The sequence below is a fragment of the Diuraphis noxia genome, unplaced genomic scaffold (genome assembly GCF_037042655.1).
Source record: "Diuraphis noxia isolate RWA-SAM2 unplaced genomic scaffold, SU_Dnox_SAM2 contig0003, whole genome shotgun sequence".
Taxonomy (NCBI): domain Eukaryota; kingdom Metazoa; phylum Arthropoda; class Insecta; order Hemiptera; family Aphididae; genus Diuraphis; species Diuraphis noxia.
Genome location: NW_028301713.1, coordinates 18,482,203 through 18,488,202, shown reverse-complemented (window position 1 = coordinate 18,488,202; position 6,000 = coordinate 18,482,203).

Below are 6,000 nucleotides of genomic sequence, written 5' to 3'. Positions count from 1 at the left end.
GTTGGTTAACTCAAAGTTGAAGCACATTATACAACTCAGAACTCTGTAACTATTATGATATCATAAACCTATTTAGGAAGGTATGCAAAATCAAAGAACTGCTAGAACAAATCTAAAATGCACACAATTGTCATGTTTATAGATATTATTAAAAAAGGATTAAAATACCCTACAAAACGAAAATACATACGTTTTTAAATGAATTAAACCATTCATATAGACATAATACTATAGTCTCCTATGTTATGGATATGATATACTTTGATTTATAAATGGTGTATATTTTATATTTTAATTAAATGTCAATGGCTAATAATTTAGAACATATTATAATTACCTACCTAAGTATAATGCCCAAATGTTTTATTATTACCTACACATAATATATTAATGACTATTATATCGGTGCCCATAAAATTGTCTGTACTTCATTGGCGGAAATCGAGGGGGGATTAAGAGGGTTTAACTCCCCAAACATTCTTGCAAACAACAATTTTGTAGTTTCATTTTCATATACATATTATATTCTTAAAAAACAAGAAATATAAAACATAATAATTTTTATATTATAACTTTGACACTATAATATTTTACATATTTTATACGAAAATTAAAATTATTAATTGGAACACTGTCCTGTAGTGATTTGTTTCATCGTCCGTCAATAAGACAAAACATATTAATTCGGAAATACCAATACTGCCGTCTGCCGATTGTCGATAAAATGATTATGTTGATTGCCTCACGCGGCAATAGTCTGCAATGCCGCAGCCGCAGTGAAAAATAATACACGATATTATGATAATGTTTTATTTACTGTTCTCCCTGAATATTTATAATAGAATTTTCAAAATTTCACAACGCATAGGTAAGAACTTTATCTGTGTCATAGCGTCGTTATTTTTTTGATAGCACAAACCAATAATTTTAAGTAATTTAATGAAAAAATAAATGTATTTTCTTAAGCTTATAACTTTAATTATATTTATGTTATCAAAAAAATAACGACGCTATGATACAGATAAAGTTCTTACCTATGCGTTGTGAAATTTTGAAAATTCTACTTATATTATAAATATTGAGGGAGAATAGTTGTCCCGCGCTAAACAGATTTTTGAATTTTTCTATGTTATACGTTTGTAAGACGGAGATAACACATGCGGGTGTTGTAACCAGTTATCACTCATCAATCATCATTCATCATTATTTTGTTTAGTTCATATATTTTGCGGTACGTCGTTCTTGTATGTAATATTACATAATATTATTTTTAAATTTACTATTGAGTTCAAAATATTGATACTGAATGTATTTTGAATGAATTTTTTAAATCCTAATAAGATATATTTAACTATTTAACAAGACTCTTATTTTATACTATTCTTTTTCTAATACAGTACTTATACTATATATTATTATAAAACATTATATTATTAAATTTCCAATGACAAAATAAATATGAAAAAATATAATTGGACGGTACGTATTTTATATTTCCGTTCAGTTGTTCAGTAAAATGTTTTCCCAATGTTAAATTCCAAATTTATTAGAACTGTTTATGAGGAGGTGTCGGTTGCCTCCTCAACTTTTTCAATGGATTTCCGCCTATGCTGTACTTACTTAAGCGAATGTTTACACATTCCCATCAATATACAAATATACTATTTTTATTCATAATTAAAAATACAAAAACACCTTGCTAACGTGAAACGTAATTTTTTTCAATGACATTTTAAACACGTTAATTTTTACTTACAAGTTAGGTACGACATTAACACCTACTTGTCTGCAAAAATTCAACCGTAGGAGATCATTTTGTTCAAGTTAGGAAACGTAGTCGGCGGCTGAATTGTGTGCAGGTGCGTGGCAATACCTATACACGACAGTTTATACCTACATACGAATAGTTTGCATTTTTAAAAAGTTATCGTTATTTCTTTTAAATCACTCATGTTACTAGTTTTACAATATATTTTTTTTTTTAATGAACAACATACATGCTATTAAATATTCAAAACTAATGCAAAAAAATAAATAACATTTTTGTCACGCCTGCACCGAAAGTTTGGTTTTCGACAACGGTTGAAGCGTTCGAAAGCGTCCTTTTTCCGTCCAGCGGGCGGTAAAGTGGAAATCCCCAAAGTGCCGGGCGGAAAAGAGGAAATCCCCAAAAGTGCCGGGCGGAAAAGAGGAAATCCCCAAAAGTGCCGGGCGGAAAAGAGGAAATCCCCAAAAGTGCCGGGCGGAAAAGAAGAAATCCCCAAAAGTGCCGACCGCCGGGCGCGTATCCCCTGCACAACCAGAAATTAAAATGTATACCTACCACGGTTCTTACAAAACATAAACTTTTGGTTACATCTTAAATGTATAGTATAACCTCCTTGCATGACGCATAAACATTTAAACATATTTAATTTGCACTGTTCCTAGATAAGTGCGTCGAACGATGCGTTAGTAAATGTCTTCCATGAAATTGTTTTTGTAGAATAGTCTATAATTGTTGCATAGATCCCTGCATAACCTTTTCCATGAACGCTGCAGGGGCGTGACAAAAAATAGTATGTGTGGCTCGCGCGGGAAGGCCATTTCAGTCTTGGGCGAAATGCGGCACACGACGCCCGCGACTGAAATGGCTCACTTCCCGCCCTTGCCACACAATATACTATTGTGTACAAGGGCCCGGATTAGGGAAAAAATGTAAAATGGTGTACAAAGTTCCATTCTTTTGGTAGCGCCTTTTTAAGTCCGTGAGCGTGTCTTAAATTACAACAGCTGGTTTGAATTTTAAATCACGGACTTGGTTTCATGGACACGATTTAAGATAGTACTATCTTAAATCGTGTTCATGGACGAAATTAAAGAACATTATTCCGGTAATCAGTGTTGTTAGATATTGATTACTAAAAATCTCTTGCACCTCATCAAAATTTCCCGGTTTTGTTGATGATTTTTCTGCACCAAACATTTATTCGAAATTCCGAACGCCTTGACGACCAAAAAAAAAAAAAATGTCTCAGTCACAGATATAGATAATAAACTAGATTGCTAGGTTCCTTATACTAACCATATAAACGTTTGAAGCCACACATCCGCCATTACTAGTACCTAGGTCATTTGTATCTTATCATGTTATAATTTTGATAACACAATTTATCATTGATTTGACTGATTTCTTTTAAACAATAGTCAATAAATGTTTTAAAATTTAAAGTTTGAAAATGTGTTTTATTATTTGACATTTGTTAAATAATTTTTAAATTATTATTGTCTAATTAATTTAAAATGTTGTTAATGAGCTATTGAATAATTTCATGTTATTTTTATAATTTATAATAATAATATATGTAAACATATAAATTGGGTAAGTGTATTATAATGCTATTCTGTAGATACTATTTTATTACCAATAAATTATATTATTATATTATAATTTGTTAATAATACTTAGGTATATTTAAAGGAACAGTTTCTTAACTAGGTAGTAGGTGTATAGGTATTTTGACAAATTAAAACAATATTGCATACCTAATATAAAAACATAAATACATTTACATGTTGTAAAATAAAATAGTTTTGTTGTATATCGTACATCGATACAGCACAGTCATTATAATAATTATCTTATTTAGTGACATAGGTAATACTCATTACTTATAATAATACACGCGGTGGGGACTGTCCACCGCGTACGACGCCGATCGGTACCGTACACGCCAGTCGACGTTACGGTTTCTCAATAAATCATAATACGTTTAGTTATCACACAAATTAGTGTTATTTATTTCTTGGTGTTGTATAAGTAGAATACAACAAGTGGCGACGAAGATTTGGCGACATCGTTTATATTCACTTTTCGTCACTCGCACATATATAGCAAATTCTATATATTCCTTTTTGGTATTTGTCGTTAATCATGCCACAATCGGCTCAGACTAACGAGCCGCCGGCCGTAAGAACTATCTATTCGCAAGTAATCGGCAGCCCTGGAATTTTCGACCAGGACACGAATGTAAAAATATATTTCGCCCGGATAAAAAATTTTTATGCCGCCAACGGAATCACGCAAGAAAGTAAGAAGAGGGCCATTTTGCTATCCTCGATTTCGGAGGAAGCGCATAAACCTCTGTTCAGTTTGTGTTTACCAGAGAATCCCGACAATAAGACTTTCGAGTCGTTATCGGACATACTACAAAAACACTATGAGCCGAAAAAGTCATATTTCGCCGCCCGTCACCAGTTCTACCTAGCTCGTAAGAATCACGAAGAAAGTGTGTCCCAGTGGGGTGCACGCGTACGCGAACTCGCTTCGAAATGTGGTTTCGGGCCAGAGCTGGAGATAGTAGTAAGGGACATATTTGTCGTCGGGATGGGTTCCGGAAAAATCCAAGATCGGTTACTGGAAAAGAAGACGCGTCAGCAACATCAACCACTTTAGGAAAATTGATGGATGTGGCAACCACCAGAGAGGCCAACATCAACGCAAGCAAGGAGTGGTCGAAGGAAACGTCCGGGGCGTTCCATTTTACCAAACAGGAAGGATTTCCAACACAGACGACACCAAAGCGGACAAATGGACGGGGCCAAACCAACGGGAACGAGAAGTGCCAGGTATGCGGTCGTTCCAACCACGACACCGGACTATGCAGGTTCAAAAATTATTCATGTAATACATGCGGGGCAGTGGGTCATTTGGCACCCATGTGCAAAAATATAGGTACTAAGCACAAGTCGCAAAATAAGTTTTTGACAGAAAATGAGCGGTCAGGCGATCACGAATCTTGCGTAGAATTAATTGATTCTTTTTTTGCAATTAACGATATTTCTCGAGATAAGCTCAAAGTACCTCCGTACCGCGTAAAGTTAATCATTAGAGGTAAACCTATAGCATTCGAAATCGATACCGGTTCGGTACATAGTATTATTTCCAAGTCGACATTTAAAACGCTAATAGGTCCAAAGGTAATCGTAACTAACGACGTGGAGTTATCAGATTGCGTTGGTAATAGAATTACACCGATAGGCAAGGTAGCACTCACCGCCACGTACAACGATAAAACAATCGGAATATGGGTATATATAGTGCCAAACGGAGGACCACCAATACTAGGTAGGAACGATATAGCAACGCTCGGTATTAAAAAGTGTTTGAATGTAAATTTACCGGCGCAGAGGATAGCGTTAATACAATTTTAAAAAAGTATTCCAACGTATTCAGCGAGGAGCTAGGGACATTTAAGTGGTACAAAATATCCCTTACAACAAGGCCGGGGACCACGCAAAATTTTTTTAAACACCGACCAGTTCCCCTAGTGCTAAGAATAAAAGTCGAGGCTGAAATAGATCGGTCGTTGGCCATCAACGCACTAATACCGGTCGACCACAGCGAATGGGCAACTCCCGTAGTTCCAATTTTGAAAGAGGACGGTAGCGTCAGGCTAAGCGGAGATTTTAAAATAACCGTAAACCCCGTATTGGTCAGTACAGAATACCCCCTACCAAAAATCGAACACCTCTACGCCAGAATAGCGGGAGCGAAGTATTTCTCAAAAATAGACTTGAAAGATGCCTATCAGCAGTTGGTACTCGACGATAGTTCACGCGCATTAACGACAATAAACACGATAAAAGGTTTATTCAGGTACACGCGCGTTCCATTTGGACTGAAATCATCGGCGAGCGAATTTCAGAAAGCGATCGAAAGTATCACCAAAAAGGTTGAGGGGGTCGAGGTATTCATTGACGATATAATAGTATCAGGTAGTACGATGCCCGAACATAACATACGTTTGGAACAACTTCTAAAAGCACTCGGATCAGCAGGGCTGAGAATAAGAGAGCGTAAGTGTACTTTTATGCAGACAGAAGTAGAATATTTAGGGCATAAAATAGATGGACAGGGTTTGCATACACTAGACAAACACACAATCGCGATTAAAGAGGCAGCGGCGCCCCAAGACAGGTCGGAATTAAAAAGTTTTCTAGGGTTGGTAACATATTACA